Source organism: Rattus norvegicus, chromosome 11 (genome assembly GCF_036323735.1).
Source record: "Rattus norvegicus strain BN/NHsdMcwi chromosome 11, GRCr8, whole genome shotgun sequence".
NCBI classification, from domain to species: Eukaryota; Metazoa; Chordata; class Mammalia; order Rodentia; family Muridae; genus Rattus; species Rattus norvegicus.
In genome coordinates this window covers 58,524,037-58,536,900 of record NC_086029.1, presented here as the reverse complement: position 1 = coordinate 58,536,900, position 12,864 = coordinate 58,524,037, and the positions used below count along the sequence as shown (strand labels likewise).

At 39.0% G+C, this 12,864-nt stretch overlaps 1 long non-coding RNA gene across 1 annotated transcript; it reads right to left on the bottom strand.

Annotated features, from left to right (window-relative positions):
- Positions 1–7,297: 7,297 nt before the first annotated feature.
- On the bottom strand, positions 7,298–12,407 carry LOC134481068 (uncharacterized). The gene is made up of 2 exons (XR_010056278.1): positions 11,311–12,407; positions 7,298–7,522 (listed from the first exon to the last, which is right to left on the bottom strand). It is a non-coding gene; the product is annotated as an uncharacterized LOC134481068 (long non-coding RNA).
- Positions 12,408–12,864: the final 457 nt, after the last annotated feature.

The following is a 12,864-nucleotide window of genomic DNA, read 5'->3' as shown; positions in this document are numbered from 1 at the left end:
ATGTCTAAAACTAATATCAAATACAGTAAGAGTGCGTTTTCTGTGTGTGGTGGATAATTTCAATTATCTAAAGATGTTTATAGACTTAAAAAATAGAAAGAGAATAAAATTCAAACACAGTTGAAAACAGAGTATCTTTGGCCAGATTTCCCCCAAACAGACCCTATAACAGAACAAGGACTTAATGCAAATAACTGATTGAGGAAGTGTTTGTAGCAGACCTCGGTGCAGAAGTAGGAGAGACAGTCAAGGATAGAGGAAGACCCCAGCTGAGAAGTGACATTTCAGTCAGTGTCTTGAAGGGCAGTTTCTGAACTGAGAATTGCACCTAGTAGTGTTTCTTCCTCGAGCATATCTACTGAGTTTCATAGTCTGGCACCAATCAGCCTGAGCCAACAGCTCAATCTGGGGGGGATGCAAGGCAGGGGGGAAACCCTGAAGCAATTCGGGTTCCTGCTGTCTATGACAAAGTGGGCGGGCCAGTGCTGATAGAGCGGGCATTGGGAGGGAAAGCAGACAAGTAGCACAAGGGAAGTGTCACTAGAATTTAACAGGAGGAGAAACTGTGGGTTTTCAGTTTTGAATTAATTCTACTTCATTCACATGTTTGAACTGTAGATTAATTCATAAGAAGGCAACAGTTAGACCAGTACACCATTGCTAAAGGGCAAAATCTAGATTGTAAGGGTAGTACTGAAATTCATTAATCAACTTTATGTTGGGGTATATGCAGTCACCAACATGAGGACTCCTTCATAGACACTATCATCCTTCTGTTTGCCACAATCTACCAGAACACACTCTCTCTCTCTCTCTCTCTCTCTCTCTCTCTCTCTCTCTCTCTCCCCCACCTCCCTCCCTCCCTCCCGCTCCCCCTCCCCTCTCTGAGATTGAACTACCCAGCCTTGGGAGGGTCCATCTATCAGCCACATTTCCATTTCCTTCTTTGGACCCAGAGTAAGTGAAAATTCAAAGGATTGTGAGGCCTCTGGATGTATGTGACCTCCACAGTCAGGGACAGGATCATTATTTTAACATGTGAGAATTAAGATTTGAGACTGTAAGTGATACTTAAGCCAGTTCTGTAGATAAAACAAAATTCAGAAGAAAAAAATGTAATGTTATTTTTTAAAGAATAATCCCTAGAGTTGAAATTCAACCATGAGGCCATTCTATCCTGCCTCCCAGAACACGCCTGTTCATTCATAAGTTCAAATAAATGCTTAATATGTAAGAGCTATCTGGGAAGCTAAAGGCATCAAAACTAGGAAGATTTGGTATCCAGTTGCTATGCAATGTACAATCTGAGCAAGAAGCTGCACGTAGAACCAAGAGTGAAACTTCCAAATTTTAAGAAACGAATTTAAGAAATATCGACCCATGAGCAAGGCTTGTTAACTTACATTTGTCTTCCCAGAACTTGGGAGGCTGAAGCAGGAGGATCATCATGAGTTTGAGGCCATCCTGGACTACAGAGTGAGACTCTGGTTCAAGGAGGGAGGGAGGGAGGGAGGGAGGGAGGGAGGGAGGGAGGGAGGGAAGGCTAAAGAGATTTTTATTTTCTTATAGGCTTCATTCAATTATATACATAAACATACAACATATAATGAAGCATTCTCTATCATTGGACCTCATAGTTAAATAGCTTCGACAAACAGAAAGAATTTTATGTGAAGAGACACTCTGTAGGATGGAGGGTTTTTTTATTTGTTTTTAATACTTTTTATTTTTGAAATTAAAAAATAATTACATCATTTTCCTTTACATTTTGATCAGTTATGGTTTTCTGTAGTGGTCTCTGTTTAAAGGAGAAGTTTTTTTGTTTTTTTTTTTTGTGAGGGGTGAATATTACACTTACATCTAGGTATAAGGATGAATATGTAGAATTCTGTGAGGAATTATTCTGGTTAAGTGAAGTGGTGATAGTAGGTTCTCTAAAATCCATGACCTTTCTAGCCCAAGGTAGTTGGCTAGGTTCCCATTGACAGACATGATTTTCCTCTTATTAAGTGGGCCTTATACCCAATTAAAGAGCTGTTGGTCACAACCAAGATATGAGTGCCACTACTTAATTATACATATCCATGTGTGTGTGTGTGTGTATCCCTATATTATATATATATATATATATATATATATGCATGTGATGACAATTAGAGGAATAAAGAGATGATGAATTTGGAAGGAGAGTGAGAAGAATTATGTGGGAGGATTTGGAGGAAGGAAAAGTAAAGGATAAATGTCAAAATAATATTCTAATTAATATTACAATCTCAATTTTTAAATAATAAAAATAATACTTAATGAACATTTTATGCAGATTAAATTCTACTACAGTTATAGATTTAAAGATCACCCTCTGATTGAGGAAGATATTATTTAATTAATTTTTTAACTTATTTATTTTATATCCTGCTAATGCCCTCCTTCTGGTCACTCCCTCCCATAGTCCTTCCTCCATTTCCCCTCCAGTGGTCCTCTGAGTGAGGGGAATCCTCCTGGGTATCCCCTACCATGGTACTTCAAGTCTCTGCTGTTGAGTGTAGTTTTGGCTACACCACTTCAATACTCTGGGAACAGGCCATGCTTACAGCCCCTGCCCAGAGAATATTGGATTTGTAGGTGAAAACCATAGACACACACATTGATCAGTTTCAACCTGCCTTATTGGTTCAATTGCTGGGTGCCTCCAATCTGACGAGGCTGGTATGCCCTTCCCAATACTCTGTTCATCACTTCTCAACCTGCTGTACCTTCAGTTGCTCAACATCCCAACCTCCTGCTTGGAGAAGCCACCTGTGGTCACTCCGCCTGAGATGTCACATGGCTGGTTAGTTTTTCTCCCTCTGAAGCATAGTGAAAAACTCCTTTCCTTTCTCCCTGCGTCTGCTAACATGCCTGCCGGACCCGGAAATCCCAACTATTCTTTCCGCCAAGCAATTGCCCATTGCCCCATGTCATCTTTACTGATAGATCAAGAACCAATTGGGGAATAGGACCTTAGCATCAGACCCACCCCTATACTCTGCAACACTAGGTGCCCCCTCCCCCACTGAGCCAAACAAGCAGCCGAGCTAGAAGAATATATCCCACATGCAGGCAACAGCTTTTGGGATAGCCCCTGCTTCAGTTTTCAGGACCCACATGAAGACCAAGTTGAACATCTGTTACATATGCACGGGGAGTCCTAGGTCCAGCCCCTGTGTGTTCTTTTTTTTTAACTGAAAAATGCATTTTTAATATACATAATGCTACTGCCCAATTAGCTGAAAACAAAATATTATGATTATTATTTATGCTCTGGAAAACCAATAAAAAGTACATGATTCGATACTACAATATTTATTTTGATGCAGTTGCCTGAACTGTAATTTGTAGCCTTTCCAAGGGATACCCCTATTTTTATTTTATTTACATCGATTTGTGTTATAGCATTCTTAACTAAAGCTTAGTTTTCTGCTTTCTTCTCTTGAACACACATTACAAGTTTTCACAGAGGCTTCTAGGTACATCAAAGATGACAGTATGTGTCGATGTTAGTATACCTTCTTAGACTTCCTTCGCTTTATCCTGTTGGCCTCTCACACAATAGCCTGAAGAATCCCTATGCCTCCCACACACACACACACACACACACACACACACACACACACACACACACACACACACAGGTATTTTACCTCTCCGCTTGGACTTTGTTTCTCTTACATTTTTACCACAGTGATCTTGCCATGCCTGTTGTATTTAATGTGAGTTGTAAGAAAACTTTCTGTGTGTAGAAATAAATAGAGCCAAAATAAAATGATGCCTTATATTATATCCATATCAAACCATTATATTTTTAAAATGTTCCAGAATACAAACAAACATTTATAAAAGGGGTCTAGAATCCATGTATGTTCTTCATGTGTTAGGAACTGTACACTTCTTCTCTAATCAAGTCAGCACCTCTATAAAGCAGTTGTCTGGTGTTCCTTTTCACAAATCCAGAGTCAGGAAGGTTAAGTAATTCTGCTGTTCAAAACCATAGAGTAGGATATACAGATGAGATGGCAATCAGTTTAGCCTGACTTCAGGATTTTGCTCTGGTATACCACTTTATTCTATATTTGTAAGGATGGAAGGCTGCTGTCTGTATCTACGGCCACAAAAGTTTATGGGACTTATTGTTGTATTAAGTATTTATTAATAAAACTCATGGGGTCACTAGCCACCTCAATGGTTATATTCTCAAATGAAAGACACACACACACACACACACACACACACACACACACACACAGCCTTTATATTTTAATATGCCTTAAACAGCCATTGCCTAACCTCCACTGCTGCTAGAACCTACCACTGATAATTCCAAGTTACTGCTTACTAAATTCTATGTTCTATCTTGGTTGCTGTGGCCTCTCTGACCTGCACTCTTCTCAGGCATGGCTGATTCCTCTTTTTTCCTCCTCCTTCTCTTGGTCCCAAACCCAAAAATGCTAAAATCCCTCCTCTGTCTGTCCTCCCCAGATATTGGCTGTTGGCATCTTTATTTACCAATCAGAACCAATTGGGGACAGGTTCCCAGAAGCTAAAAGTGCAAACCCTGTCACCCAAACAGTTTTTGGAGAAACATAATTAGCATTTGTAATACACACAGCTACCACTTACAGTATCCATAAGAATAATAATTTAGAAGCAAGATCGTGAATTAAAAAGCCTAGCTTTAGTTTCCTTATTGATTACTAATAAGAACCTTACCAAAAATAACAATAAAAATAAGTTAAACCAAACGAACAAACAGAAAACAAAACCCACCATGACAGTTTCTATATGTGTATTGTGTGAATATTTATTGAAATAATATATTTAAACATTATTTGTAAATTCTAGTATTGTATAAATTATAATTTTATTGTGATTATACGTACTCTCACATAGGATGATTCCCTTGTGATTAAATCAAATAAATACCATAAACATGGAAAACTTTAGTTTAATTTGATTGACAGTTTTATAAGTTATATTATGCTCAGTGACATAAAAGACAGATTCTCTGAATACTTTTCTTATTCTTCAGATGATTCTTTACATATTTTATTCTTATTTTTAATTAATTGCTTAATTTATTTGTGTCCCAAATGTTGTCCCCCTCCAGGATCCACCCTTCCCTTTGCCTTTGAGAGGGTGACTCCCCTTCATCCCCCTTTCCTGGGTCATCAATCTATGCAGGTTTAAGTTCATCCTCTCCTACTGAGGCCAAACAAGGCAGCCCTCTGCTTCACACATGCTGGGGGAGGAGGGGCTTGAGCCAGCTGTGTATGCTCTTTGATTGGATGCTTAGTCAGAGGTCCAGGTTAGTTGACACTGTTGGTCTTCCTATGAGGTCACCATCCTCTCTAGTTCCCTTCAATCATTCCCCTAACTCTTCCATAGAGGGCCCTAACTTCAGTCCAATAATTGGCTGAGTATCTTTATCTGTCTCAGTCAGCTGCTGGTAGAGCCTCTCAGAACAGCCATGCTAGGCTCCTGTCTGCAAGCTCAACATAGAATCAGTAATAATGTCGGGGTTTGTTGAACACCCAGGGAATGGATCCCAAGTTGAGCTTGTCACTGCTCAGCCATTTGCTCTGCTCCATTTTTGTCCTTGCATTTCTTTTAGACAGGAACAGAACTTTTAGATAGGAACAATTCTTTTACACAGAAAGATACTTTTAGAAAATGCTGATACAGAAAAAATTAAATTTATTTCATGCTTAAGTAATGTTATTATTGTGTATTTAGACTTAGGTATTAAGTCATATTTTATACAGAACTTACATCCACAGGCCTTACCAGCTCTGATACTTGGTTTCTTGAGATGAAACAATGTCAAACTGGATCTCCTGCATCCTAAATTGAACCCAAATGTATCTTTGGAAGGAGCCTGCATCAAGTTTCCTTGCAGACTTTCATGTGCTGACAGTCAGACCTAAACACACAGTGACTGGTGAATCAGAATCCTGAGAGGAGAAAGTTATGGAAAATACAAAATATGTAATAAACATGGGGTACATGCTGTCCTCCCACTGACTGCCTTATATCCACAAGCTAAAGAAACATATGAAAAATTCAGCAATTTTGAAAAATCTGACAGGGGGGAAAAAAAGAATCATGCTTAAGACAATTAAGACAAGAAAATGTTCAAGTGGAAACTTGGCCCCAGAATGAAACAGAGTTAACGTTGTTTTACGTGAAATTCATTTGAGACACAAACACATGGTTCAGCACTTATGTAATTGTTGCAGTGATGTCATGCAAAGGAAATGCTAAGTGCTGAAGAAAAGTTAGGGCCTATTTCTACTCTAGCTCTATCACAGCGAGGTCAACAACCTTATATAAATCACTTGACCTCACTGACCTTCAGTTTGCACATTTGAAGAAGTCAGTGTATGGATATTAGATGGTTTTTTTCCAATGGTAGAATTCTAAGAGATAGGCAAATACAGAACACAGGTGATATAAGTTTCAAATTCAAAAAAAAAAATTAGTTGATGTTGAAAGATGCTTAGAGACTAATACAACCTAACCCCTCATAAGGGTTCGATATTTTTGCATCGATATTTTAGATCAATAAAAACCATTAGAACTTAAATAGGGTAATAAATGTGCTTTGGTCAACTTTCAGATATGCTTCTATAAATATTAGCGAACTAAATCTTGATCAGCTAATCAGTGAACACTAATTTCAACATCAATTTCTTCTAAAGAGGCCATAAAATAATCAGAAGATTCTAATTGAACAGGTGGCTGACTATCCAACAAAAATAATGTTAATGAATGCCAAATCCATTTGTGAACAAGGGCGGGTCACCCAAAGGCCAATCTTGAGTAAAAGAAAGGCAGGGAACAAGATTCAGTGATGGTGTCCTAAAGACATATGCTGAGATCTTCAACCATGAAAGTTGAAGTTTTGACAGTTTTGTGTAGTAGTTGTAAATACATCAACAATGGAATGGGGACATGTTGTTGCTATAACAAGCATTCCCTCTCCTAGAAGCAAGCCCCCAGGGGGAAATGTTAAGATGATGGCCAGCCATTTGATGAACAGTCTTGCTGCTTGACTCTGTGTTAGTTTTTTCAACAGGAATGGGGAACATAGAAGAAATGTTCTGGGTTGTCTCTGTCCAGTGGGGAAGTGACTAGTCACCTGTGGCTTCGGGGACCTAATGTGCCTTTTCCAAACTGAAGTCTACTGTAAGTGAAACACACACACAGACACACACACAGACACACACACACACACACACACACAAAAGATTTGGTGCTTGTGTGGGATATAAAATAAATACATTTTATTGATTATCTGTTGAAATAATACTTTTTGGAATCTGATATCTTAAACAAAATGTACTATTTCAATTAGTTACACTGTTTTCCTTATACACGTTGAAGACGGTTCTAGAAAAGTTTCAATTGCTTATATGATTCCTATCCTGTTCCTGTGGGTCAGCACCTTGGAGAGATTATTCCAACTTCTCGGATCAGCACAACATCACTGTGTTGAGGTGTTTCAGTAAATCAGATGACAGGTAACATTGTAGGTAAGAAAAATAAGAAGAAGGGAATGAATCAATAAGGTGTAGCAAAAGAAATAAGCCAATAATAGAAATTTATAATAAATGCTCTGTGTTCACAGATAAATTCATTAGTTTCTGACCTTGGGTACTATCATAACCATAAACACATAAACCAAATATAAATCAAAAGTCTAGGCTTTGAGCCTTTTGTATAAGTTATAGTCCATAATCATGTTTTTACTGTCTTCATAATTATTCTTAAATATTACCATTTTCAATGACTGTGCCTAAAAAAGTGAAGAATATCTGATAATTTCATAGGGAATTTTACCTTAGACTCAACACATCTTATATCACATGATGGTTTCAACGAATATTCATTGAATGGGTTGTAGATACCCTACCCTAACATATCACTACAGATCTTCCATGAAACTGTGTCTCTCCAGGAACTTAAAAACTGTCAATGAGATCTACCTTGTGCTCAGAGGACAAATTCAATATGAGTGCCTGTGCTTCTAGCATGTTCAAGAAAACACTGATTTTTCCATATGCCCAGTCAGATTTTTTTCAAAAGAATCCAATACATACCAGAGATTATTAGACTGTATAAAAATGAGTACAATATTTGCAGTCTGTATCTCTTAGAGAAATAGTACAAAAAAGAATCTCTTATTAGATTATTCTGGTCAATAAAACATCACCAAACAGTTTACAATCCCCTTATTTCAAACTCTTCAGTTTTCTTATTTATTCTGTTCTAATTACATAGTTGATATTAGAATGGAAATTCTGGAAAAGTTCCAAGTAACACAAGGAAGTTGTACAATTTATTCACTTTTTTTCCTATTTCTGGTTTGAGCTATTATGTCATCAGAAAGTGGCGAATCTATTGTCATGGCTTGTCCACTGAACGGCAGTCCCCATTAGTACATGCCTACCATGCCACATTCTTCCAAACTTGAAAACCAATTGCATCTGCAAAGCCACCTCTAGTTTTTCCAGGCTTTACCTTTCAGATCTTTTCCTTCAATGCCATATTTCGACAGTGTATCAAGCTTTTGTATATTTGCCCAACCCCTCCCCTATTATAAAATTGTGTGCAGAGAGAATGCACACGCTACCCCAGTTCTTTTACTTACACAGTGCTAATCAATAGTTTGGGTTAGGGAAGGGCTCAGAAAATAAAGCATTTACCTCACAAGTGTTAAGACTGGAGTTCAGTCCCCCAAGTCCCTGACATGTTAGCTAGCATGTTTTTATAATCCCAGCATTCCTACAGTGAGATGAAAAGCAGAGAGTAGAGAAGTCCCTGAGTGCATAGGCCAGCCATCCTGTTGTGCACATTGGTGATCAACAAGAGACCCTAACTCAAACAATATATAAGGAAAGAATAACACCAAGATAGTGCTCTGAACTCCACAGCCATGCTGTGATGCCTGCACACACACACCACACACCTGAACACACACACACACACATACACAAAGATAAAAACAAAAGTAAAAATGAATAAACACTAATAGTTCACCTTGAATAATTGTGGGAGGAACAGACTATTAGCTACTTTGGATGAGAAGACTTCTAGACCTAGCATCTATAAAAAGATTGCTCTCTGATCTGACCCAGAGAAAAATGACAATGTATTCCTTCATAAGATCATGATTTCAACACACACACACACACACACACACACACACACACACACACTATATTTAATGAAGGTTAAGTAGGACTATAATACAGGAAAACATAAGTTTAAACTGTCTCAAAGATATGCTCCAAGGTTTTACAAAATAGTGACTGTGTTTATAGCTTTAAACTTCCAGAGGTTTGAAAACTGCATCATTTATTAGTCATGAGTTATGATGTGTGTTAGCAAACACTGAGCTGTCTTGTAAGAAACAGATGGGATGTGTTTTGGTTTCTCAGTAGTCTAGGAAGGAGTCCATCACACAGAAGGTTAACAAAGGTTAACAATGCTTCTGGAAACTGTGGGTATGGCCCAATCCAAAGGTCAGTTCATATCCGGAGAATGGGGCCATGTCTGCAGTCTAGTTCATTGGTTCAGCTATGGACAGGCATGGCTGGAGAACAGACCTGAAATCTGATTAACAATGGTTCCCCAACTTCATTCATAGGTTCTGAATCAATAATATATTTCCTTTCTTCTTTCCTACCTTCCTTCCTTCCTTCCTTCCTTCCTTGGAAAGTCTTCTTCCTCTGTGACAAATGACACTTTGTAGGGTCATAGTTAATTTAGTTAATAAGAAATATTAAGATCCCCTATGCAAGTGTTTCTCTCTGATAGCAACATTAACATAAAAGACCCTAACATCAGCATCTCATGCACATTCTTGCCTGCTTCAACTCCTCCCCCCTTTCTCTCATAGGAACTCCTGGGGGTCAAGGTGAAGAAGCTGTAAACTACTTAGGTTTCTCAGTTGGACCACATTCCTTTAGCACATTCTGCTTTTCCCTCCAGGAAGAAATTTGGATCTCTCTCTTACTAGCCTGCAACAAATCAGGCTCTCATTATGTGTCGACAGTTAGAACTAGAGAGACTCCTCATAGAGAAACTCTCAAAGCCAACAGTCTCAGGAAGACAAGTGTTCTAGAAGGGCTACCTCCTTGGAATCACTTGTGGAATCTGAGGCTATATGTAGGAGAAACTTCCCCAACAGCGTTGCTTTAGAAAAAAAGCCTCAATGATGTCCTCAAATGCAAGCCCTCATCCTGCCAGGCCTGTGTCAGCTATGTGACACCATGGCAGAGAATGTGGCTAGTTCTCTCATCGCAATGTCACGTCCACATGAATGTTGACTGCTGACTACTGATGACTCTTGCTAGCGTATTTCACTTTTTTCTCACTGTTACTAATAACCGCACAATTAAAAAGGAAATCCCTGGTGCATAACAAAACAAGCTTCCTTTATTAGCCATTAAATGTTTTATAGTTGTACTCACATTTTATCCTAAATTTATTGGTCCTTCAATATACTAACAAATTTCACCATGAATCATCTTACAATGTGATTTCATTGAGTATATTTTATTTTATTAAAAATTGTACTGCCTTCAGAATTAACTTTGCAAAATGACATCGAGGGGTTGGAGAGATGGCTCAGCGGTTAAAAGCACTGGCTCCTCTTCCAGAGGAACCTGGATCTGTTTCCAGCACCCACATGATAGCTAACAACTATCTGTAATTCCAGTTCTAAGGCATCTAAGCTCCTCTTCTGGCCTCTGCAGGTTCTGCATGCCTATAGCACACAAATAAACATGCAGGCAAAACACAAATAGAAATAAAATAAGTCTTTTTAAAAATTAATGACATTAAATTGGGTTGCCTTTTGAAAGGTAACCCTACATAGGTAAATGGACTTCGATTTCAATCCCAGCACCCCCATAGGGTGGCTTGAAGTCACCTGCATAACCCCAGCTTCTGGGGGATCGGACACCTATAACTTAGATGGATTCCTGCACTCACATAGCCACCCACACACGTAGACACATATGCATATGCATAATTTCAAATAAAAATATTTTTTAAAAATAATCTATCTTCCCAAGTTTTTTGAACTCTAGAAACCAGAAATAGTTTCTTCATTCAAAAAGCATAAACAGGCAGAAAATCGTGAGGCTGTGGTCCCTCACGACTTCTACAGGAAATTAGAAGCCACGTTAAATACTTTAACCAGAGACAGTGGTTAGTTCTCATGTAAACTTGGCCGGATTAATGGGAACTCGGTAATTAAAGCATTACTTCTACGTGTGCCTGGGAAGACGTTCCTAGAACAACGGCGCCATGAAATCAGGATACCACAGAAGCTCCACTGTCGCCCTCTGTAGCTGGGCACGATCCAATCCGCTGAGCTGCGGATAGAAAACAGGAACAAAGAAAAGCAAATTCACTTACTATTATTTATTTCTCAAGAAACCAGAGTATCCTTTTGGTCTGGGGCATCAACCCTGCAGGGTCTCCAGACTTTGGACTCTGAGACCTGCACTCACAACCATTTGGGTTTCTGAGCCTTCAGCCTCAGACTGAGAGGTTTCTTGGTCCTGAAGTCTTCAAACTTAGACTGACGGCAGATCCACCTTCCCAGTTTACCGTGGGATCTCTCAGACGCTCTAACCATGACAGCCAGTTCTCCAAATAAACTCCGCCCTGTGCAAGAGTACCATGTCGTCAGAGCCCTGCCAATTTAAGTCGGAATCCCGACTTCTGGCCACAAGGACACTGAGGGCATAAATGCCAGCTGAACATTGTGAATCAAAATTACTCCAACTAAAAATCTTCCATAATCTATCCATGTCACAAAAGAACCCCCCAAAAGTACCTCTTGTCACCAAAACACCTTCTAAGATGACAAATTGTCTTTCAAGTAGGCACAAATCATCTCCCCAGGGCTTCCACATCCCCCAGAATATAAAATGGCAAATGGCTGAGAAAATATTTTAATTGTTGTTAACAACAATGCTCAGCTCCCACCACTAAGTTCCACAGAGAAGGAAGCTTCTTGCAAAACGCTTCCTTTAACAATAGAAGTTCTCCCATAAAGTTTTCCCATAAAAGGACCGAAGACCTCCTTGCCTCAGTGGATGCTTTCTTCTTCCAAGTGATCGCATGGTGCTTACTTATTTTCTCCACAGATTATCAAATAGTTTCTGTCATGAGAAATGCCACACGGCTTCATAACTTTCTTAAAGATCAGACGTCTCTGCATCTTGGAGAGTTATCAGATGTCCCTGCAGCTTGGAGCATACTGGCTGGTGTCCCCACTCTCTGCTTTGCACTCTGAACTTGCTTCTATGCTTTCGCTTTCAGTTAAGAGTGACCTTTCTATTGGGGTTTTTCCATGCATGACTCTGTTCCTAGAATAAGAGCAGGAATTTTTCCATTCAGACCGAGTTCTGAAAAGGTTCCCTCTTCATAAAGGAATTAAAAAAATAATAATAAACTATACTTTACCATTTTGGTTCTTTTATACTGACTACCTTAAGAGAAAGAAATGAAGATCCGTGAAGGGCAAAATGCCATAGTGGTATCTTCTTAATTATAACCATCTAGGACTCTTTAGTGATCTCTTGAAAGGATGGCCTCATAAGTGTATCCCTAGGTTTAAAGTTCATGTTTTTATCAACTATATAAAGAGCCCACCTCCTTACCACACTCTTCACTACAAGTGTGTTTCACCAGGGGATATGTTATAGGTTAGGAAATCTCACACAGAATTTCATGGTGGGTTTATGTAGAAAGTTGTTGCAGGGGTTGAAGCAGGAATAATGCTTTAGAATCTGCCCCTCGAAGCAGCCT